General features: G+C 43.2%; 1 pseudogene; it reads left to right on the forward strand.

The window, feature by feature from the left end:
* The first annotated feature begins 1,104 nt into the window (after positions 1-1,104).
* LOC124019873 overlaps positions 1,105-24,478 on the forward strand; it is a 54,537-nt pseudogene continuing 31,163 nt past the window's right edge.

Raw genomic sequence — 24,478 nt, forward strand, 5'->3', positions numbered from 1 at the left:
TAGCGCCGACAGACATGGCAGCTCTGCCTCTAGCTCCTAAGCAACTTTGCTGGATTTAGTTTTTTGTCTGTGTTATTTCTTACATTAGCCCAGAAGGTTTTTTTGTTATTACATACAGCTGGAAATAACTTTTGGATATCAGAGCGGCAGTAACTCGCCAGCATTACAACCAGGAATACGACTTTCCTGAATTGGATTCTTAGATTTTACCCCCCAAGGCAATTGAACTTGTTCCAGAGTCTGCTCCAAGACGCCCCCGGTGGAGAAGAAGTATTCGGAGTAGACGTCTCACTAATGTTCAGTCTCTGCACAATAAAGTAGACGAGCTCAGGGCGAGGATCTCCTTCCAAAGAGGCATCAGGGACTCTCTCCGGATATAATGTCCCCGTCCATACAGCCAGCTGGGTTCTCAGTACATTGTGCATACAGGAATAAATAACTCTCCAGAAAGAAGAAAGGCGGTGGTGTATGTTTCATGATTAACTACTCGTGGTGTGATTGTGATAATGTACAGAAACTCAAGTCTTTTTGTTCACCCGACATAGAATATCGCACAATCAAATGATGACCGTATTACCTCGCGAGAGAATTCTCTTTGGTTATAGTCACAGCCGTGTATATTCCCCTTCAAGCCGATACTATGACGGCCCCCAAGGACCTCCACTGGAAACTACATATCCTGATGCCGCATTTATTGTAGCTGGGGATTTAAAAAAATTGAATTTGAGGAAAACGTTATCAAAGTTCTATCAACACATTGACTGTAGTACTCGCGCTGGAAAAACACTTGGCAAGTCGACTGTAACAATACTTCTGTGCTCTAGAGGGGACAGAGAGAGAGAAGGGGGGAGGAGAGGAGGAGGAGGAGGAGGAGGAGGAGGAGGAGAGGGGAAAAGTAGTGGGAGAGGGAAAGGGAGAAGGAGGAGAGGGGAAAATGAGAGGAAGGTAAGGATTTTGGAAGCTATTGTGGAAGGGTAGAAGAGGAGGGGGTAGAGCGAGGGAACATGAGGGGAGTGTTGAGATGACGGGAAGAGAGGGATTTGAGAGGCTAATATGGAAGGATAGCAGAGGAGGGGTGGGGGAGATTCCCCAGGGAAGGGGGTGATGGGGGTTGGGAAGGGGAGTGTGCCTGGTAAGGGGAGACAGACAGACAGACGGTTAACACAGGATGCAGAATTTACTGCTGTTCTGCTGTTCCCTTCCATCACAGGGATAATTCTCTGATACATTTATCAAATTAGCCAGGGCGCTACGAATGATTAATGATCTACCTTGGATTTGTTTTTTTCAGAAGTGTATCAATTATTGCCATGAAGTATGATTGTTATATTCTGTTGTTGTTGTAGTTGTCTTTCGTTCATGCATGGTTTGCACTGCAACCCTATTATTTGTTTATTTGGATCCCCATTAGCTTTTGCAGAAGCAGCAGTTACTCATCCTGGTGTCCACAAGATACACAAAACATAACAAGCAACAAAACACTGATACACTGATAGACAAGGACAGTCACCAAAATGTTAGATACAATGATATAAAAACAATAAAACAACAAAAATTATGTTTGCGCGTGTGTTTGTGTGTGTCCCCTCACAGTCCCCGCCGTTCCATGAAATGTTGTTTAATCAAGTTTTAAAGGTGACTTTGCTGTTTGCTTGAGTAATTGGATATGGAAGGGAGTTCCATGCAATCATGGCTCTGTATAATACTCTGCGTTGCCGTGAATTCGTTTTGGACTTGGGGACTGTGAAGGCATGTCTTGTGGGGTATGTATGGGTGTCTGAGCTGAATGTTATTTGATATTCCAGACAACCTGGAATTTTTAATCACAGTAATATTTCTCATAAAAATTAGATGAGAATCAAATCAAATCAAATGTTATTAGTCACATGTGCCGAATACAACAGGTGTAGTCGACCTTACAGTGAAATGCTTACTTACAAGCCCCTAACCAACAAAGCAGTTTAAAAAATATATGGATAAGAATAAGAAATAAAAGTAACAAGTAATTAAAAAGCAGCAGTAAAATAACAATAGCGAGACTATATATAAGGGGGTACTGGTACAGAGTCAATGTGCCGGGGGGCACCGATTAGTTGAGGTAATAAGTACATGTAGGTAGAGTTATTAAAGTTTCTATGCATAGATGATAACAACAGAGAGTAGCAGAGGTGTAACGGGGAGGGGGGCATGCAAATAGTCTGGGTAGCCATTTGATTAGGTGTTCAGGAGTCTTATAGATTGGCGGTAGAAGCTGTTTAGAAGCCTCTTGGACCTAGACTTAGTGCTACCGCTTGCCATGCAGTAGCAGAGAGAACAGTCTATGGCTAGGATGGCTGGAGTCTTTGACAATTTTTAGGGCCTTCGTTTGACACCGCCTGGTATAGAGGTCCTGGATGGCAGGGAGCTTGGCCCCAGTGATGTAACGGGCCGTTCGCAATACCCTCTGTAGTGCCTTGCGGTCGGAGGCTGAGCAGTTGCCATACCAGACAGTGATGCTCTCGATGGTGCAGCTGTAGAACCTTTTGAGGATCTGAGGACCCATGCTAAATATTTTCAGTCTCTTGAGGGGGAATATGTTTTGTCGTGCCCTCTTCACGATTGTCTTGGTGTGCGTGGACCATGTTAGTTTGTTGGTGATGTGGACACCAAGGATCTTGAAGCTCTCAACCTGCTCCATTGCAGCCCCGTTGATGACAATGGGGGCGTGCTTGGTCCTCCTTTTCCTGTAGTCCACAATCATCTCCTTTGTCTTGATCACGTTGAGGGAGAGGTTGTTGTCCTGGCATCACACGGCCAGGTCTCTGACCTCCTCCCTATAGGCTGAATCGTCGTTGTCGGTGATCAAGCCTACCACCGTTGTGTCATCTGCAAACTTAATGATGGTGTTGGACTCGTGCCTGTCCGTGCAGTCATGAGTGAACAGGGAGTACAGGAGTGTACTACTGCGCATGCTCTATGTACGGTGCGCCTTGGTCCATTCATTCAGACGAGCGTGACATACAATATGTACATGTACATAGTATATCAAGGAATGGTGTCCATCCTAGATGCAGTAATATTGGAAATGTTGGTTTTAATTACTGTCATTCTAAAAGCAGTGAGTCACTCACTCATAAACAGGATGTGTCTCACCCCGACCCCTTTTTTCTGACGATACTGTATCACTGACCTCTCTCTTTTCTCTCCGTCTCTCCGTGTTCTCTCCCCCTCCCTCCTATACCCTCTCCTCTCCCCCCTTCAGAGTTGTGGGAGGTACCGTTTGAGGACATCTCAGAGCTGCAGTGGGTGGGCAGCGAGGTCCAGGGGGCTGTTTTCCTGGGGAAACTCCACGGACAGGAAGTAGCTGTGAAGAAGGTTCGAGACATCAAGGAGACAGACATTAGACACCTGAGGAAGCTCAAACACCCCAACATCATCACCTTCAAGTGAGAATACTAGCAGAAATATCAGGGGGTTTCTTGTTCATCTGCTCATGTCGTCCCCAGTTTCCTCTTTTCCTCGCCATTAGTCCTCAGATATTTGTGTTCTGATCATGTATGCCTGTGTCTGGGTTGTCCATGTTTTTGTGTTATACTGGTGACAAACCAAATTTCCCCTTAGAGAATCAATACGTTTTATTTATTAATTCCTTCCGGTAGGTACAGGAGCTTGTAAATAGTGATTATATGTTCAGGGTCTTTCTGGCGCATTTCCTCAAGCCTTCTATAATCCCACTGTTCCCTCTCTTCCCTACAAAGACATATATAAGTTATAAAATATTATATGTTGAGTCATGTCTACTCATGCTCTTCTCCCCCTTTCTTCTCTCCTCTCCTCCCTCCAGGGGTATCCGCACCCAGGCTCTGTGCTACTGCATCATCATGGAGTACTGTGTCATGTCTTTACTCACCCACTCTTCTCTTCTTCTCCTTCCCATCCTCTATTCCTCTCTAGGGGTATCTGCACCCAGGCTCCTTGCTACTGTATCCTAATGGAGTACTGTGCACAGGGCCAGCTGTATGAGGTGCTAAGGGCGGGCAGGAAAATCACCCCCTCCCTACTCATCGACTGGGCCATGGGCATCGCTGGGGGCATGAACTACCTTCACCTCCACAAGATCATCCACAGGGACCTCAAGTCACCCAAGTAAGTTCTACCTACATTGATAACTATACTTTAGCTTCATTGCAGTCCTGTTTGTGCTTGAGCCAACGCCTCTATTGTGTTCATTGTCATGCAAACATATGGTCATACACAAAGTAAATATCAATTTATATGACTTACTTCCATTGAGGGTGTTTTAGTGTTAGTGTATCACGGTACCAGACCTCAAAACCATATTCTCGTTAAGGTCATTTGAATAGTTCTAGGCCAGGGAAACCTAGAATGGCTGTAGCTGTGGCTACAGTACACTTTCCTGACTGTGCCTGTTCCCTCCAGCATGTTGATTACGTACGATGACGCAGTGAAGATCTCAGACTTTGGCACATCTAAGGAAATGAGTGATAAGAGCACCAAGATGTTGTTCGCAGGTACGGTCGCCTGGATGGCCCCGGAGGTCATCAGGAACGAACCCATCTCAGAGAAGGTCGACATCTGGTAAGAGTAATCTCTGTGTCTCTGTGTGTCTCTGTGTCCCAAGGCACCAGGCACACTGGGCACACACTGGTTTAATCAATGTTGTTTCCACGTAATTTCAATGAAATGACATTAAACCAACATTGGAATAGACATTGAATTGACATCTGTGCCCAGTATCTTGTCCCCACACAAAGTCAGGAAGATGTTTCTGGAGGCAAAGAAAAGTATAAAGCCACAGTTGGAGATTTGGAGAGCTCACAGAGTCTCTTAATTTACAATTGGACGCCACCCCAATGCCAATAGGCTATTTGGAAGCGTTGCTAGAAAAAGCCTTTATTGACATTAACCAAGAAATGTAAATGCCTGAAGCTTGTTAAAAGGCATTGGCACTTGGATTGGAACCACGTACACCAGCGGTGGGTTTGGCGTCAAATCAAGATGCATATGCAGAAAATAACCTCATACTTACTCTGGAGCAGGTTTGCATCAAGGAACTCTCTGTAATTTGCTCAGTTCATCTTTCCCTCGAGCCTGACAAGTCTCCCAGTCCCTGCCGCTGAAAGAAATCCCCACAGCATGGTGCTGCCACCACCATGTTTTACCGTAGGGATGTTGCCAGGTTTCCTCCAGACGTGACACTTGGCATTCAGGTCAAAGAGTTCAATCTTGGTTTCATCAGACCAGAGAATCTTGTTTCTCATGATCTGAGAATCTTTAGGTGACTTTTGGCAAACTCCAAGCGGGCTGTCATGAGCCTTTTACTGAGGAGTGTCTTCCATCTGGCTTTGCTACCATAACGGCCTAATTGGTTGAGTGCTGCAGAGATGGTTGTCCTTCTGGAAGGTTCTCCCATCCCCATGAGGAACTCTGGAGCTCTGTCAGGGTGACCATCGTGTTCTTGGTCACCTCCCTGACCAAGGCTCTTCTCCCCCAATTGCTCAGTTTGACCAGGCGGACAATTCTCCATGGACTTTACAGTGTTCCAAAACTTTTTGGAATTAGTGCTACAGGATGCAAATTTCTGTTTGAAAAAGCTAGCCTTTGCTGTCCTAACCGACTGTGTATATTGGTTCCTGACTTCCCTGAAAAGTTGCATATCGCGGGGGCTATTCGATGCTAATGCAGTTAGCTACACAGTTAGACAAAAGAGCTAAGAATGAGTTAGTCCAAGCAAGGAGTAAAATCACTGATGTGTAATAATGTGATTGTTTTTGTGTTTGTGATTGACTCTACATACAGTAAGGAGAGAAAATTGATAGAGGTACTCAGTGCATGGAGGGGAAACCAGTGGATGAGTGGGCACATGAGACGTGGCTTCAGTTCATGTCAGGAGAGAGTTGACAGTGGTAGTGACAAATGTAGGGAACAGGAGGGGACTTATAAATACAAATAGCAAATACATTCCATTACATCGTCGGTTTGGACAATATGTTTCTCTATGATGTTAAACTTAGACATCTCAAAATTCATAAAGTGAAAAACAGACTGCGCATCTCGCCCACTTGACACATCAAAGTAGCCCAAGAAATGTTCCTGAATAAAGCCCTGATCATCCACATACCCGACGATAACTGACATCTGCAAGCAGAATGGTGGCACCATTAGATCCCAGAGAAGTGGGGCAATTTTTACCCCCTGGGGCCTGGAGTTTTTCCTTACGTTAACCTAAGTAGAAAAACTCTGGACCCTACAAGGTATGAATGACAGTGATTAATCAGTTGTAAAAAAAAATGTTTTATATGGGCTATGATGGGACCAGGGGTCGGATTCACAAAACATTACTTACGAAAAAACTTAAGAAGCTGCTTAAGACAAAAAAGAAGTTCATAAGATAGTTTGAATATGCAATTCCTCAAAATGTTCTTTGTGAATTTGTAGTTTTCTTAGGAACTTCGTAAATATATTTCTTAAAAACTTAGTAAATATCTTAATTAGTAACGTGCTTGAAACTAATAAATAAGCCTATGTGATAGGGATGATAGGATTTGGCCCACTATAATAAAATGTTGATATTTACATTTTGTTACATTTATTTTTTTGCTTTATGTCTCGAGAATATATTTTTTTTAGTTGGCTCGCGAACCCTTTATACACACATTATAGCCAGACTAACGTTAGCTACTGTACATCAAAATCCTAAATAACTATTTAAGAATCCCATTTCTTAACTGTTTTCTTAGGAAGACATTTAGGAAAAACCTTAAGAACATTTCCAATAGGAATAGCACCTTTGCTTAACTTTCTTCTTAAGTCTATAGTTAAGGAAATTTCTTCTTACCCCAGTTCCTCCCCTGGGAGGTGAAAACCCTGTCAAACTGCAGCTACCTTAAATTTGTTTTCTATAAATTATATTTAGACAAGACTAGGAGGGGGATTTCCTCTACCCAGACACAGACAACAACTGATAGACAATATAACTCACAGGGCTGAGCTTGCTTTATGCATGTTAGCATCATGCAGGCCAATGCAACTGTAGGGCTTATAAAACATTTACTCACATCAGTCATCACTATTATATTGACTGATTAATTCCACTTAATAATTTTGGATTAAAAACGTGTAGGCAGCCTAGCCAGCCCAATTTTTAATATAAACAAAAAAATGAGTACGGTCAGGGCGTGAGTTGGGGTGGGCAGTCTATGTTTGTTTTTCTATGTTGGTTTTTGAGTTCGGCCTAGTATGGTTCTCAATCAGAGGCAGCTGTCTATTGTTGTCCCTGATTGAGAATCATACTTAGGTAGCCTGGGTTTCACCTTTGGTTTGTGGGTGTTTGTTTTCCGTGTGTGTTTGTTGTCACACGGTACTGTTTCGGGTTTAGTTCGTTTCACGTTTATTGTTTTGTGGTGTTCTGTTTATGTCTTTAAATAAACGTTATGGACGTTTAGAGGAGGAGGAAGGCCGTTACACTGCAGTTCAAGATGTTAAGAAAATATGTACCAAATAAACAAAAGTAAAAAATGATAAAAAGTAAGACAAGAAAATAACAATAACGAGGCTATATACAGGGGGTACTGGTACCGAGTCAATGTGTGGGGGTACATATAAGTTGAGGTAAATTATACATGTAGGTAGGGGTAAAGTGACTATGCATAGATAATTAACAGTGAGTAGCAGCAGTGTACAAAATAAATGGGGGGATGGTGTCAATGTAAATAGTCCGTTGACCATTTCATTAATTGTTCAGCAGTCCTTGACTTGGGGGTAGAAGCAGTGGCAGAACTAGAGTTTTATACATGGTGGCCAAGGTTACTTCGAGGGGTCCATAGACCATGAGATAAAATTAGTGTGTAACCCTGACCTGGTGTCTAAGGATCATGAATGAATCCTATGATTGCTGATTAGAGGTAAAAGTGATAATTCACTTAACCCGGAGTTCTTCAATGTGGCAGAAAGTGTTGTCCAAAAGGGTTGCCTCACTAGAATTCTTTAACATACTATGAATAGTCAGTGTCTCTACCTCGGAACTGCAGCTCAATTTCTTACTCTCTCTCACACACACACACTGTACTCACATACATGGAGAGACTTGAGTCACTCTGTTTTTATGAATATATAATCTGGGTCTATAAGTGTTTTGAACATCAAAATATTTTCAGAAAATAAAGCTCAAGCACCAAGGAGATAAGATAGCATTTGTGTGTTACATAAATTACATAGTTTATTTAGAAAAAAGTATGTTTACAAAAAAACACTACAATTTAACATACCAGGTATCAAGCAGAAATGGACTTGAAAACCAAAATTATTTTGGTGCCCATCAATATTACAGACTTACAGTATCATATTTATGCTCATATATATTATGTTAACTAATAACAAAGAAAAGTTTTGGAATTGGCCTAATCAAGACCAAATTAAATCTGTGTGACATGATACCCTTTGGATTGATCATTTTAGAATGTAAGTGTACTAGCTAGTACACAGTGCAGGTTTTAATCATGACTATAGGGACCGCCTAAGTGCCAAATTATCCTAGGTAGATTTAAAACAGCATACGTCTGCGGTTCTGGAGAGAACTGGCAAAATGTTTCACAATGTCATGCATGTTGAGGGAGCTTGCCCTCCTTGACTCACACTGAGAATTCCGAGGTGGCTTCAACCATTGTTGTCCTAAGGTGGGTTTTAATCTGTTTTAAAGCTGAGAAGATTTTCTTGCAAGAAGCACTGCTGACTGGTGTAACAACAGAAATCTTACAAAGTCGAAATATCTCATGGAAGACTTCTTTTATAAAGTTTCCAGAAACACAACAAAGTCAAGGAGAGTAGACAGTCTGTCCCTTCCACTTTTCTGTGCTATTAAGAAGCCGCTTGGTTTGATGAACCTCGTGTTTGAGGTAGAGGTCGACCGATTAATTGGAATGGCCGATTAATTAGGGCCGATTTTAAGTTTTCATAACAATCGGTAATCAGCATTTTTGGACATGGCCGATTACATTGCACTCCACGAGGTGACTGCGTGGCAGGCTGACTACCTGTTATGCGAGTGCAGCAAGGAGCCAAGGTAAGGTTTTAGCTAGCATTAAACGTGTCTTATAAAAACAATCATTCTTAACATAATCACTAGTTAACTACACATGGTTGACGATATTACTTGTTTATTTAGCTTGTCCTGCATTGCATATATATGCGGTGCCTGTTAATTTATCATTGAATCACAGCCTACTTCGTCAAACGGGTGATTTTAACAAGCGCATTCGCAAAAGAAATCACTGTCGTTGCACCAATGTGTACATAACCATAAACATCAATGCCTTTCTTAAAATCAATACACAAGTATATATTTTTAAACCGGCATATTTAGTTAATATTGCCTGCTAACATGAATTTATTTTAATAAGGCTATTGTCACTTCTCTTGCGTTCTGTACAACAGAGTCAGGGTATATGCAGCAGTTTGGGCCGCCTGGCTCGTTCCGAACTGTGTGAAGACTATTTGTTCCTAACAAAGACAGCCAACTTCGCCAACCGGAGGATGATACAACAAAAGCACATTTGCGAAAGAAATCACAATCGCTGCACGAATGTACCTAAACATAAACATCAATGCCTTTCTTAATTCAATACACAGAAGTATATATTTATTTAAAAGAAATCCAGGTTAGCAGGCAATATTAAACTAGGGATATTGTGTCACTTCTCTTGCGTTCATTGCACGCAGAGTCAGGGTATATGCAACAGTTTGGGCCACATGGCTCGTTGCGAACTAATTTGCCAGAATTTTACGTAATTATGACATAACATTGAAGGTTGTGCAATGTAACAGGAATATTTAGATTTATGGATGCCACCCGTTAGATAAAATACAGAACGGTTCCGTATTTCACTGAAAGAATAAACGTTTTGTTTTCGAAATGATAGTTTCCGGATTCGACAATATTAATGACCTAAGGCTCGTATTTCTGTGTGCTATTCTGTTATAATTATGGCTATGATTCTGACTGAGCGGTGGTAGGCAGCAGCAGGCTCGTAAGCATTCATTCAAACAGCACTTTCGTGCATTTGCCAGCAGCTTTTCGCTGTGCTTCAAACATTGAGCTGTTTATGACTTCAAGCCTATCAACTGCCGAGATTAGGCTGGTGTAACCGATAATAGCGTTTCAATCGGTGACGTAACTCGCTCTGAGACCTTGAAGTAGTTGTTCCCCTTGCTCTGCAAGGGCCACAGCTTTTGTGGAGCGATGGGTAACGATGCTTCGAGGGTGGCTGTTGTCGATTGTGTTCCTGGCTCGAGCCCAGGTAGGGGCGAGGAGAGGGACGGAAGCTATACTGTTACACTGGCAATACTAAAGTGCCTATAAGAACATCCAATAGTCAAAGGTATATGAAATACAAATGGTATAGGGATAAATAGTCCTATATTTCCTGTAATAACTACAACCTAAAACTTCTTACCTGGGAATATTGAAGACTCATGTTAAAAGGAACCACCAGCTTTCATATGTTCTCATGGTCTGGCAAGGAACTTTAACGTTAGCTTTTTTACATGGCATATCTTGCACTTTTACTTTCTTCTCCAACCCTTTGTTTTTGCATTATTTAAACCAAATTGAACATGTTTCATTATTTATTTCAGGCTAAATTGATTTTATTGTAAAATAAAAAAGTGTTCATTTAGTATTGTTGTAATTGTTACACTTAAACTTAAATGTAAATGTTAAATGCAATGAGTTGTGCAATCTTAAGCTTGTTTTAGGCTGTCTTTTATACACTGTTTGTACACTTATTTTGCAATGCTCTGCAATCTCCTTCAACCTCTTTCCATAGTTCTCCAAAGTAACCCTCACTCCTGTATTGTGTCTGTAATGGCACCTACTAGATCCACAGCCCTTGCTAGGTCAAGAGAGCTTGATTGGAGCATGTCAGAAAGAAATTTGGCATCACCAAGCACTATACAAAAGGTAACCAAACGCCCTATTAAATGTAAATATATTACATTTACATTTACATTTAAGTCATTTAGCAGACGCTCTTATCCAGAGCGACTTACAAATTGGTGCGTTCACCTTATGACATCCAGTGGAGCAGCCACTTTACAATAGTGCATCTAAATTTTTTAAGGGGGGTGAGAAGGATTACTTTATCCTATCCTAGGTATTCCTTAAAGAGGTGGGGATTCAGGCGTCTCCGGAAGGTGGTGATTGACTCCGCTGTCCTGGCGTCGTGAGGGAGTTTGTTCCACCATTGGGGGGCCAGAGCAGTGAACAGTTTTGACTGGGCTGAGCGGGAACTGTACTTCCTCAGTGGTAGGGAGGCGAGCAGGCCAGAGGTGGATGAACGCAGTGCCCTTGTTTGGGTGTAGGGCCTGATCAGAGCCTGGAGGTACTGAGGTGCCGTTCCCCTCACAGCTCCGTAGGCAAGCACCATGGTCTTGTAGCGGATGCGAGCTTCAACTGGAAGCCAGTGGAGAGAGCGGAGGAGCGGGATGACGTGAGAGAACTTGGGAAGGTTGAACACCAGACGGGCTGCGGCGTTCTGGATGAGTTGTAGGGGTTTAATGGCACAGGCAGGGAGCCCAGCCAACAGCGAGTTGCAGTAATCCAGACGGGAGATGACAAGTGCCTGGATTAGGACCTGTGCCGCTTCCTGTGTGAGGCAGGGTCGTACTCTGCGGATGTTGTAGAGCATGAACCTACAGGAACGGGCCACCGCCTTGATGTTAGTTGAATATATGTGAGAAAGAAGGCCCCTTGTCTCCACTGATCTATTGCCACTATTTTCAAGTGTGAAATCCTGTAGCACTCTCAGAACTGCTGGACGCATGTCTCTCAGATTACAGCACGCCATGTATCTGCATGTCCACCTTACATCCATCTGTAAGTCTCTGTAGTTCCCTGGGCTGCTGCTGTGGATACAGCTTTTTCTGAACTGCAAGCCACTTGAGATGAACTTACGAGCCAGATACAAAGTTATACATCTTCTGCAGGAGAGGAAAAAAGTTAACTGCCTCAGGTACTGATTTTACAGCATCGACAAGAACCAAATTCAAACAATGTGCATTACCACTGCACATAAAATGCAAATCTTGCACTGTTTTTAATCCGTGCAGACACACCAGAATGCTTTCCGCTCATGACAGATGCACATAGTCATAGCCTTGCCCCACAAGATTATTTCTGTAGTCCAGACCATGTTTCTCAAGGCAATCAATTATAATTTTTGTGAGACTTGCTGCTTCTAAGCTGTCAGCTGACTGAAAGTCCAAAAAGCTTTTGTGGATGGTGTTACGGTTTTCTAATGGTGAAGGAGAGTCGGACCAAACTGCAGCGTGTCGATTTCGATCCATGTTTATTTAATTAAACAAACGTAAAACACGAACACGACAAAACAATAAACGAAACGAAAACCGAAACAGCCTATACATGTGTCAACTAACATCTAACAAGGACATCAAGACACTCAGGACAATCACCCACAATACAACCAAAGAATATGCCTGCCTAAATATGGTTCCCAATCAGAGACAACGATAACCACCTGCCTCTGATTGAGAACCACTTCAGACAGCCATAGACTTTCCTAGTGTGGTCCTTCTGTAGCTCAGTTGGTAGAGCATGGCGCTTGTAACGCCAGGGTAGTGGGTTCGATCCCCGGGACCACCCATACGTAGAATGTATGCACACATGACTGTAAGTCGCTTTGGATAAAAGCGTCTGCTAAATGGCATATATTAGAACACCCCACTAAGCTACAACCCCACTAAGCTACACACCACATACAAAAACCCGTGTCACACCCTGGCCTGACCAAATACATGAAGAAAAACACAAAATACTTCGACCAGGGCGTGACAGAACCCTCCCCCCTAAGGTGCGGACTCCAGAACACACCTCAAATCAATAGGGAGGGTCCGGGTGGGCATCTGTCCATGGTGGCGGCACCGGTGCGGGACGTGGACCCCACTCAGTTAATGTCTTAGTCCCCTCTCCTTGCGTCCCTGGATAGTCCAACCTCGCCGCCAACCATGGCCTAGTAGTCCTCACCCAGAACCCCGCTAGACTGAGGAGCAGATCGTGACTGAGGTGAAGCTCGGGACTGAGGGGAAGCTCGGGAGTGAAAGGAAGCCCAGGAGTGAAAGAAAGCTCAGGAGTGAAAGAAAGCTCAGGAGTGAAAGAAAGCTCAGGAGTGAAAGGAAGCTCAGGAGTGAAAGGAAGCTCAGGAGTGAAAAGAAGCTCAGGAGTGAAAAGAAGCTCAGGAGTGAAATGGAAGCTCATGAGCGAAAGGAAGCTCAGGAGTGAAAAGAAGCTCAGGAGTGAAAAGAAGCTCAGGAGTAAGAGGAAGCTCAGGAGTAAGAGGAAGCTCAGGCAGGTTGATGGATCTACCAGATCCTGGCTGACTGGCGGATCCTGGCCGACTGACAGATCCTGGCTGACTGGCAGTTCTGGCAGATCCCGGCTGACTGGCAGATCTGGAAGAGTCTGGCTGACTGGCAGATCTGGAAGAGCCTGGTTGACTGACAGTTCTGGCAGATCCCGGCTGACTGGCAGATCTGGAAGAGCCTGGTTGACTGGCAGATCTGGAAGATTCTGGCTGACTGGCAGATCTGGAAGAATCTGGCTGACTGGCAGATCTGGAAGAGCCTGGTTGACTGGCAGATCTGGAAGATTCTGGCTGACTGGCAGATCTGGAAGAATCTGGCTGACTGGCAGATCTGGAAGAGCCTGGTTGACTGGCAGATCTGGAAGATTCTGGCTGACTGGTGGATCTTGGCTGACTGGCAGTTCTGGCGGATCCTGGCAGCTCCTTACAGACTGACAGCTCCTTGCAGACTGACAGCTCCTTGCAGACTGACAGCTCCTTGCAGACTGACAGCTCCTTGCAGACTGGCAGCTCCTTGCAGACTGGCAGCTCCTTGCAGACTGGCAGCTCCTTGCAGACTGACAGCTCCTTACAGACTGACAGCTCCTTGCAGACTGACAGCTCCTTGCAGACTGACAGCTCCTTGCAGACTGACAGCTCTGGCTGCTTCATGCAGACTGACAGCTCTGGATGCGCTGAACAGACAGGAGACTCCAGCAGCGTTGTAGAGGAAGAAGGCTCTAGCTGCGCTGAACAGTCGGGAGACTCCGGTAGCGCAGGAGAGGCGAAGCGCACTGTAGGCCTGATGCGTGGTGCTGGCACTGGTGGTACTGGGCCGAGGACACGCACAGGAAGCCTGGTGCGGGGAGCTGCTACCGGAGGGCTGGGGTGTGGAGGTGGTACTGGGTAGACCGGACCGTGCAGGCGCACTGGAGCTCTTGAGCACCGAGCCTGCCCAACCTTACCTGGCTCGATGCCCACTCTAGCCCGGCCGATACGAGAAGTAGGAATATACCGCACCGGGCTATGCACCCGCACTGGGGACACCGTGCGCACCACTGCATAACACGGTGCCTGCCCGGTCTCTCTAGCCCCCCGGTAACCACAGGAAGTTGGCTCAGGTCTCCTACCTGGCGTAGCCATACTCCCTGTGAGCCTCCCCCCCAATAAATATTTGGGTCTGACTCTCGGGCTTCCATCCGCTCTGCCGTGCTAGCTCCTCATAATGCCGCCTCTCTGCTTTTGCTGCCTCCAGCTCGGCTTTGGGGCGACAATAATCTCCAGGCTGTTCCCAGAGTCCTTTCCCGTCTAGAATCTCCTCCCAAGTCCATTTCTCCAGGTAGTGCAGCCTCTCCCACTGCAGATGCTGCTGCTGCTCCTGCCTCTGTTGCCTCTCCTGTGGCTCCTGCCTGTTGACACGCTGCTTGGTCCGTTTTTGGTGGGTGATTCTGTTACGGTTTTCTAATGGTGAAGGAGAGTCGGACCAAACTGCAGCGTGTCGATTTCGATCCATGTTTATTTAAACAAACGTAAAACACGACTAAACACGAACACGACAAAACAATAAAAGAAACGAAAACCGAAACAGCCTATACATGTGTCAACTAACATCTAACAAGGACATCAAGACACTCAGGACAATCACCCACAATACAACCAAAAAATATGCCTGCCTAAATATGGTTCCCAATCAGAGACAACGATAACCACCTGCCTCTGATTGAGAACCACTTCAGACAGCCATAGACTTTCCTAGAACACCCCACTAAGCTACAACCCCACTAAGCTACACACCACATACAAAAACCCATGTCACACCCTGGCCTGACCAAATACATGAAGAAAAACACAAAATACTTAGACCAGGGCGTGACAGATGGCCCCGTTGTAATAGTACCTCAATGTAGTACCTCACAACTAAAGACATTTGTTATTTTTTTCTTTACATCTTTGATTTCATCTGCAAACAATCTGCAAAAAATTGTCTGTCTTGAATGGTGTGCCCCAAGGCTCTGTTCTTGGTCCTCTCTTTATTCACTATTTATATAAATGATTTAGACAAAAATGTCCAAAATGCACAACATTTTTATGCTGATGATACTGTTATTTACTGCTGTGCCTCATCTCTTACAAAAGCTTTCCAGAACATGCAAACTGCTTTTTATACTGTTCAACATACCTTGTGTCAATTGAAGCGTATCCTCAATACTGAGAGAACTAAACTGATGGTGTTTTCTAATGCAAGAAATATACCCCTGAACCTTTCACCTATTACTACCTGCCAGGGCAAGGAGATTGAGGTTGTAACCTCATATAAATATCTTGTAATTTTAATTGATAACGGCCTGTCTTTTTAATTGCATATTCAACAATTTACAAAAAAATTGAAGCTGAAATTGGGATTTTATTTTAGGAATAAGGCCTGTTTTTCTTTTGAAGCCAGAAGGAGTCTAGTATCAGCTACATGTATGCCTTTACTAGACTATGGGGATATTTTCTATATGAATGCTTCCGCTCAGTGTGTGAGATCAATTTACACTTTTTACCATGGCACTTTGAGATTTATTTTAAACTGCAAAACCCTTACGCACCACTGCACTTTGTATACCAGGGTTGGCTGGCCTTCTCTAGTCACTCGTAGGCTCAGTCACTGGTATACCTTTATTTACAAAGCCATTTTGGGTTCACTACCTTTTTGTTTGTGCATTATTATTGTTCAGAAATGTGGTGGGTACTCTCTTCGTTCGCTGGACTTTATCCTGCTAACTGTTCCAAATGTCCGAACTGAATTTGGTAAAAGGGCTTTCATGTACTCTGCGCCATCGTCCTTACACTTTACAAAATACTTTTATTGACAAAGGATTTTGAAGCTGATTCCCTGACCTGTCAATGTTTTTAATTTGCTGTTTTATACTTTTGTGAATTCAATGGTTTTTACTAGATTGCTTGTAGTTTTTCATGTTTTCTGTCTGTAATTTCTTTGTAATGTGCTGCCTATCTTGGCCAGGGCGCTCTTGAAAAATAGATTTTAATCTCAATGAGCCCTTGCTGGTTAAATAAAGGTTACATAAATAAATTACACAAATGTAACTTTCTTTTACTACTCTTTGTACCATCTCAGACTTGCCCTCAAGAACTTTGTTCTGGATTTGGTGGCTTGTGTACTTTGCATTGGCCCTTGCATTCATCCTTTTCTCTATGAGAGGGACATGCTTTGCTATTTCTTACACGATTGTCAAATAATTAACCTTGTTGTGAGAGTCATCAGGCTCTCGATGACTTCTGCACTATATTTTGAGTGGCAGTTAATAGGAGCACATCTGCAATTCTTTTAATGTAAGTACAGTTTTCCTCCACTTTCTTTTTACGGTCCTCATTTAAGACATCTCATTGATGAGTTGCTGTCAATAGCCCTTTTATGTTGATTCCAAGCATACCTAGCATTGATATGATGCTCTGCCTTCAAATGGAGCTTAAACCCAGAATGTTTAAACAGTGCCTTTTCCAGTTACAAAAACTTGACTGTGATGTGAAGGCAGATTCAGGTGTATTGGGCAGAGAATAATGCCTACAGGCGAAACAATAAGTTGAATCTTCAAGCCATGAATTGTCCTTATACAGTGGGGCAAAAAAAGTATTTAGTCAGCCACCAATTGTGCAAGTTTTCCCACTTAAAAAGATGACAGACAAAATGAGAAAAAAAATCCAGAAAATCACATTGTAGGATGTTTTATGAATTTATTTGCAAATTATGGTGGAAAATAAGTATTTGGTAACCTAAAAACAAGCAAGATTTCTGGCTCTCACAGACCTGTAACTTCTTCTTTAAGAGGATCCTCTGTCCTCCACTCGTTACCTGTATTAATGGCACCTGTTTGAACTTGCTATCAGTATAAAAGACACCTGTCCACAACCTCAAACAGTAACAGTCCAATTTCCACTATGGCCAAGACCAAAGAGCTGTCAGAGGACACCAAAATTGTAGACCTGCACCAGGCTGGGAAGACTGAATCTGCAATAGGTAAGCAGCTTGGTTTGAAGAAATCAACTGTGGGAGCAATTATTAGGAAATGGAAGATATACAAGACCACTGATAATCTCCCTCGATCTGGGGCTCCATGCAAGATCTCACCCTGTGGGGTCAAAATGATCACAAGAACGGTGAGCAAAAATCCCAGAACCACACGGGGGGACCTAGTGAATGACCTGCAGAGAGCTGGGACCAAAGTAACAAAGCCTACCATCAGCAAGGGCATTGAAGACGAAACGTAGCTGGGTCTTTCAACATGACAATGATCCCAAACACCCCGCCCGGGCAACGAAGGAGTGGCTTTGTAAGAACCATTTCAAAGTCCTGGAGTGGCCTAGCCAGTCTCGAGATCTCAACCCCATAGAAAATCTTTGGAGGGAGTTGAAAGACCGTGTTGCCCAGCAACAGCCCCAAAACATCATTACTCTAGAGGAGATCTGCACGGAGGAATGGGCCAAAATACCAGCAACAGTGTGTGAAAACCTTGTGAAGACATACAGAAAACATTTGACCTTTGTCATTGCCATCAAAGGGTATATAACAAAGTATTGAGATAAACTTTGTTATTGACCAAATATTTATTTTCCACCATAATTTGCAAATAAATTCATTAAAAATCTTACAATGTGATTTTCTGGATTTTTTTTCTAATATTGTCTGTCATAGTTGAAGTGTACCTATGATGAAAATTACAGGCCTCTCTCATCTTTTTTTAAGTGGGAGAACTTGCACAATTGGTGGATGACTAAATACTTTTTTGCCCCACTGTATATCTCCCTCACTAACTTTAAGCATCAGCTGTCAGAGCAGCTTACCCATCATTGCACCTGTACATAGCCCATCTGTAAATAGCCCACCCAACTACCTCATCACCATACTGTTATTTATGTTTTTGCTCCTTTGCACCCCAGGATCTCTACTAGAGGTCGACCGATTATGATTTTTCAACGCCGATACCGATTATTGGAGGACCAAAAAAAGCCGAAACCGATTAATGGGCAGATGTAAAAAAATATATATATTTGTAATACTGACAATTACAACAATACTGAATTAACACTTATTTTAACTTAATATAATACATCAATAAAATCAATTTAGCCTCAAATAAAATTAAACATGTTCAATTTAGTTTAAATAATGCAAAAACAATGTGTTGGAGAAGAAAGTAAAAGTGCAATATGTGCCATGTAAAAAAGCTAACGTTAAAGTTCCTTGCTCAGAACATGAGAACATATGAAAGCTGGTGGTTCCTTTTAACAAGATTCTTCAATATTCCCAGGTAAGAAGTTTTAGGTTATAGTTACTATAGTATAGGACAATTTCTCTCTATACAATATTTTATTTCATATACCTTTGACTATTGGGTGTTCTTATAGGCACTTTAGTATTGCCAGTGTAACAGTATAGCTTCTGTCCCTCTCCTTGCCCCTACCTGGGTTCGAACCAGGAACACATCGACAACAGCCATCCTTGAAGCATCGTTACCCATGCAGAGCAAGAGGAATAATTACTCCAAGTCTCAGAGGAAGTGATGTTTGAAACGCTATTAGCGCGCACCCCACTAACTAGCTAGCCATTTCACATCGTTTACTCCAGCCTAATCTCAGGAGTTGATAGGCTTGAAGTCATAAACAGCTCAATGCTTGAAGCACAGCGAACAGCTGCTGGGGTGGCAGGGTAGCCTAGTGGTTAGAGCATTGGACTAGTAACCGGAAGGTTCAAACCCCCGAGCTGACAAGGTACAAATCTGTCGTTATGCCCCTGAACTGTTCCTAGGCCGTCATTGAAAATAAGAATTTGTTCTTAACTGACTTGCCTCGTTAAATAAAGGTATACAAAATCAAACGCACAGGTGTTGTTTGAATGAATGCTTACAAGCCTGCTGGTGCCTACCATCGCTCAGTCAGACTGCTCTATCAAATCATAGACTTAATTATAACATAATAATACACAGAAATACGAGCCGTAGGTCATTAATATGGTAGAATCCGGAAACTATCATTTCGAAAACAAAACGTTTATTCTTTCAGTGAAATACGGATAACTAAACGAATAAGTCTAAATATTCCTGTTACATTGCACAACCTTCAATGTTATGTCATAATTACGTAAAATTCTGGCAAATTAGTTCGCAAGGAGCCAGGCGGCCCAAACTGTTGTATATACCCTGACTCTGCGTGCAATGTACGCAAGAGAAGTGACACAATTTCCCTAGTTTAATATTGCCTGCTAACCTGGATTTCTTTTAAATAAATATATACTTCTGTGTATTGATTTTAAGAAAGGCATTGATGTTTATGTTTAGGTACATTCGTGCAACGATTGTGATTTTTTTCACAAATGCGCTTTTGTTATATCATCCTCCGTTTGGTGAAGTTGGCTGTCTTTGTGTTAGAGGAATTAAATTCCTCTATGTTTTAATACCCAATTAAAATGAATCACTCTGCCAATTCATAAGAGTTTGTAAGACCCTTATTTGTATAAAATGGGCAGTGACCAGTCTTTGAAATCAACCAGCTGCGTTTATTCTCGTGAGTACTGCCCATGATACATTTGAATCCCAGAGCTGACAAGGTAAAAATCTGTCATTCTGCCCCTGAACAAGGCAGTTAACCCACCGTTCCTAGGCCATCATTGAAATTAAGAATGTGTTCTTAACTTACTTGCCTCGTTAAATAAAGGTGTAAAAAAATAAAATACAAATATCGGCCAAATCGGTATGTCCAAAAATACCGATTTCTGATTGTTATGAAAACTTGAAATTGGCCCTAATTAATCGGTGTAAGGGTTTTCTTCTGGTGAAAGAGAGGCGGACCAAAATGCAGCGTGGTGGTTATTCATGTTTTTACTAAAGACGACTATACATGAACAGACTATATAAAACAAGAAAAGTGAAAACCTAAACAGTCCTATCTGGTGCAAACACAGAGTCAGGAACAATCACCCACAAAACCCAACACAAAACAGGCTACCTAAATATGGTTCCCAATCAGAGACAATGATTAACACCTGCCTCTGATTGAGAACCATATCAGGCCAAACATAGAAATAGACAAACCAGACACACAACATAGAATGCCCACCCAGCTCACGTCCTGACCAACACTAAAACAAGGAAAACACATACGAACAGATGTGACAATCGGCCATTCTGATTAATCGGGCGACCTCTAATCTCTACTTGCACATTCATCTTCTGCACATATATCACTCCAGTGTTTAATTGCTAAATTGTAATTATTTCGCCACTATGGCCTATTTATTGCCTTACCTCCCTAATCTTACTACATTTGCACACACTGTATATAGATTTTTCTATTGTGTTATTGACTGTATGTTTGTTTATTCCATGTGCAACTCTGTTGTTTGTGTCACACTTCTTTGCTTTATCTTGGCCATGTCGCAGTTGTAAATGAGAACTTGTTCTCAACTGACCTACCCGGTTAAATAAAGGTGAAATATATACAGTACATATATTTTTAACTGGAGCCAAAGGTCTAACGTTAACTTACACAGTGTTGTTCAGGAAACCTAAACCCGTTGGTAAACCTTAAAACTTACTTCAAATATGATGCTTTCGCTAATCACAAAAAGAGCTTGTGGAGCTGTGGAGATATTCCCTCTTCTCCTTCTGTATGTTCTTCTTATTCTTATGTATCGCGCAACCAAAGTTAATATTCTCTCTTCCTCATCCTCGATTTGTAAAATCTGCCGCCAAACATCAAAATAAATGCTTCTTTCAACAAGAGTTGAAATGAGATGTCAATCAGCATCAAACTGCCAGTAGCGAATTACATTTTGGGGTGGCACCCGAAATTTTGGGGTGGCACTCTGGTTCAGCCCCTAGGTAGAAGCTATAATGAGCCTTTTAGTCCTAGACTTGGCACTCCGGTACCACTTGCCGTGCGGTAGCAGAGAAAACAGTCTCTGATTCCGCCTTTCCTCTGACACCGCCTATTATATACGCCCTGGATGGTAGGAAGCTTGGCCCCAGTGATGTACTTGGCCATACTCACTACCCTCTGTAGCGCCTTACAGTCAGATGCTGAACAGTTGCCATACCAGGCGGTGACGCAACCGGTCAGGATGGTCTCGATGGTGCAGCTGTAGAACTTTTTGAGGATCTGGGGACCCATGCCAAATCTTTTCATTTTCCTGAGGGGGAAAAGGTGTGCCCTCTTCATGACTGTCTTTGTGTGCTTGGACCATGATAGTTCGTTGGTGATGTGGACACCAAGGAACTTGAAGCTCTCAACCTGCTCCACTACAGCCCCGTCGGTGTTAATGGGGGCCTGTTCGGCCCACGTTTTCCTGTAGTCTATGATCAGCTCCTTTGTCTTGTTCACATTGAGGGAAAGGTCATTGTCCTGGCACCACACTGCCAGGTCTCTGACCTCCTCCCTATAGGCTGTCTCATCATTTTCGGTCATCAGGCCTACCACTGTTGTGTCATCAGAAAACTTAATGATTGTGTTGGAGTTGTGTTTGGCCACACAGTCACGAACAGGGTGTACAAGAGGGGACTATGTACACACCCCCAAAGGGCCCCAGTGTTGAGGATCAGTGTGGCAGACGTGTTGGTGCCTACCCTTACCAGCTGGGGGCGCCCCATCAGGAAGTCCAGGATCCAGATGCAGAGGGAGGTGTTTAGTCCCATGGTCCTTAGCTTAGTGATGAGTTTTGTGAGCACTATGGTGTTGAACCTTGAGCTGTAGTCAATGAACAGCATTCTTACTTACATAGGTGTTCCCTTTGTCCAGGTGGGAAAGAGCAGTGTGGAGTGCAACTGAGATTGCATCATCTGTGGATCTGTTGGGGCGGTATGTGAATTGGAGTAGGTCCAGGGGATGCTGTTGATCTGAGCCATGACCAGCCTTTCCAAGCACTTCATGGCTACCAATGTAAGTGCTACGGGGCGGTAATCATTTAGGCAGGTTACCTTCGCTTCCTTGGGCACAGGGACTATGGTGGTCTGCTTGAAACATGTAGGTATTACAGACTCTGTCAGGGAGAGGTTGAAAATGTCAGTGAAGACACTTGTCAGTTGGTCCGCACATGCTTTGAGTTCACATCCTGGTAATCAGTCTGGCCCTGTGGCTTTGTGAATGTTAACCTGTTTAAAGTTCGTGCTCACATTAGCTACCGAGAGCGTTATCACACAGTCGTCCAAAACAGCTGGTGCTCTCATGCATGCTCCAGTGTTGCTTATCTCGAAGCGAGCATAAAAGGCATTTAGCTCGTCTGGTAGGCTCACGTCACAAGGCAGCTTGCGTCTGGGTTTCCCTTTGTAGTCCGTAATAGTTTTCAAGCTCGGCCACATCTGCCGAGCATCAGAGCCGGTGTAGTAGGATTCAATCTTAATCCTGAATTGACGCTGTGTTCTTATGAGGGCATAGCGGGATTAGTGTCCCACTCCTTGAAATTGGCAGCTCTAGTCTTTAGCTCAATGCGGATGTTGCTTGTAATCCATGGCTTCTGGTTGGGATATGTACGTAAAATCACTGAGGACGGCGTCATCGATGCACTTATTGATGAAGCCGATGGCTGAGGTGGTATACTCCTCAATGCCATTGGATGAATCCAGGAAAATATTCCAGTTTGTGCTAGGAAAACAGTCCTTAGCATCCGTGTCATCTGACCACTTCAGTATTGAGCGAGTCACTTGAGTTTCCTGCTTTAGTTTTTGCTTGTAAGCAGGAATCAGGACCAAATGGGGGGCGGGGAGAGCTTTGTATGCATCTCTGCGTGTGGAGAAAAGGTGGTCTAGTTTTTTTCCCCTCTGGTTGCACATGTGACATGCTAGTAGGAATGAGGTAAAACGGATTTAAGTTTGCCTGCATTAAAGTTCCCGGCCACTAGGAGCACCGCTTATGGATGAGCATTCTATTGTTTAATTATGGCCTTATAGAGTTGATCTTAATCTCTGTCCAACAATGTCACCAAGTTTCTCAACCCACAGAACCCCCATAAATGCTCTGTGGCACAATCCCAATACAACACACTAGGTTCATTCTCTGATCCTAATTCTATGTTTGGATGGACAACATGTCAGTTCTTACTGCAAAATAATTGTTTGGTTGAAGTGGTCATAATTATCATGTATATCTATGGAAGGGGCTGAGGCCTACGAGCCTCCTGGGTTTTGTATTGAAGTCAATGTAGCCAGAGGAGGACGGAAGCTAACTTTGACTAGAATACAATATATACAAACAAAGTGGGTAAAACAGTTTGTAAACATTATCAAAGTGACCAGTGTTCAATGACTATGTATATAGGGCTGCAGTCTCCAAGGTACAGGGTAGAGTACCGGGTGGTAGCTGGCTAATAACAGTGGCTAAGTTCAGGGCAGTGTACTAGATGGAGGCCAGCTATAGTGGTGACAATTTAAAAGTCTGATGGCCTGGAGATAGAAGCTGTTTTTCAGTCTCTCTGTCCCAGCTTTGATGCACCTCTACTGTCTCCGCCTTCTAGATGGTAGCGGGGGGAACAGGCCATGGCTCGTGTCGCTGAGGTCCTTGATGATCTTATATAAGGCCAAACTTGCCTTGAGGCCACAGGTACTGTATGTGATGTCGTAGTCAGATGCGCTTCCAAAGCAACCACAGAACAGGGAATCCAAAGCCCAAATAGTGTAAAAACAAACATTTATTTTCCACTTCATAGGCTATATTCCATCGATGAACAAAGTCAAAGCGATCAGATTTAAACTGTAAATGAAAGATAGACTCGTAGGAGATGTCTTAGTTGCAAGTTGTAGTGTAGCGGTCAATAAAATGGGAAGGTACCACCATACCTGAGGCCTAGTAGACCCATACTGCAAAAAAACTAAATAGGTAAAAGGAAGGGGAACATGGGAAAAAAGGGGTGTGTCCAGGAAAGGCTCTATAATGCTTTTAAGTACCCGTGATAATCATAATAGAAACACATGAGTTCTACAACCATTCTCCATAATTCATAATTAAATATTTATACTTACACTTATTCAATAATATATTTTTTATAAATTGAGCAAAACAATAACTATAGCACAAATAAAGAAAATGAGAATTTGGCTCCAACAATATTCTTGGCCTACCTTTGACACCGGGTG

Source organism: Oncorhynchus gorbuscha, unplaced genomic scaffold (genome assembly GCF_021184085.1).
Source record: "Oncorhynchus gorbuscha isolate QuinsamMale2020 ecotype Even-year unplaced genomic scaffold, OgorEven_v1.0 Un_scaffold_713, whole genome shotgun sequence".
Taxonomy (NCBI): domain Eukaryota; kingdom Metazoa; phylum Chordata; class Actinopteri; order Salmoniformes; family Salmonidae; genus Oncorhynchus; species Oncorhynchus gorbuscha.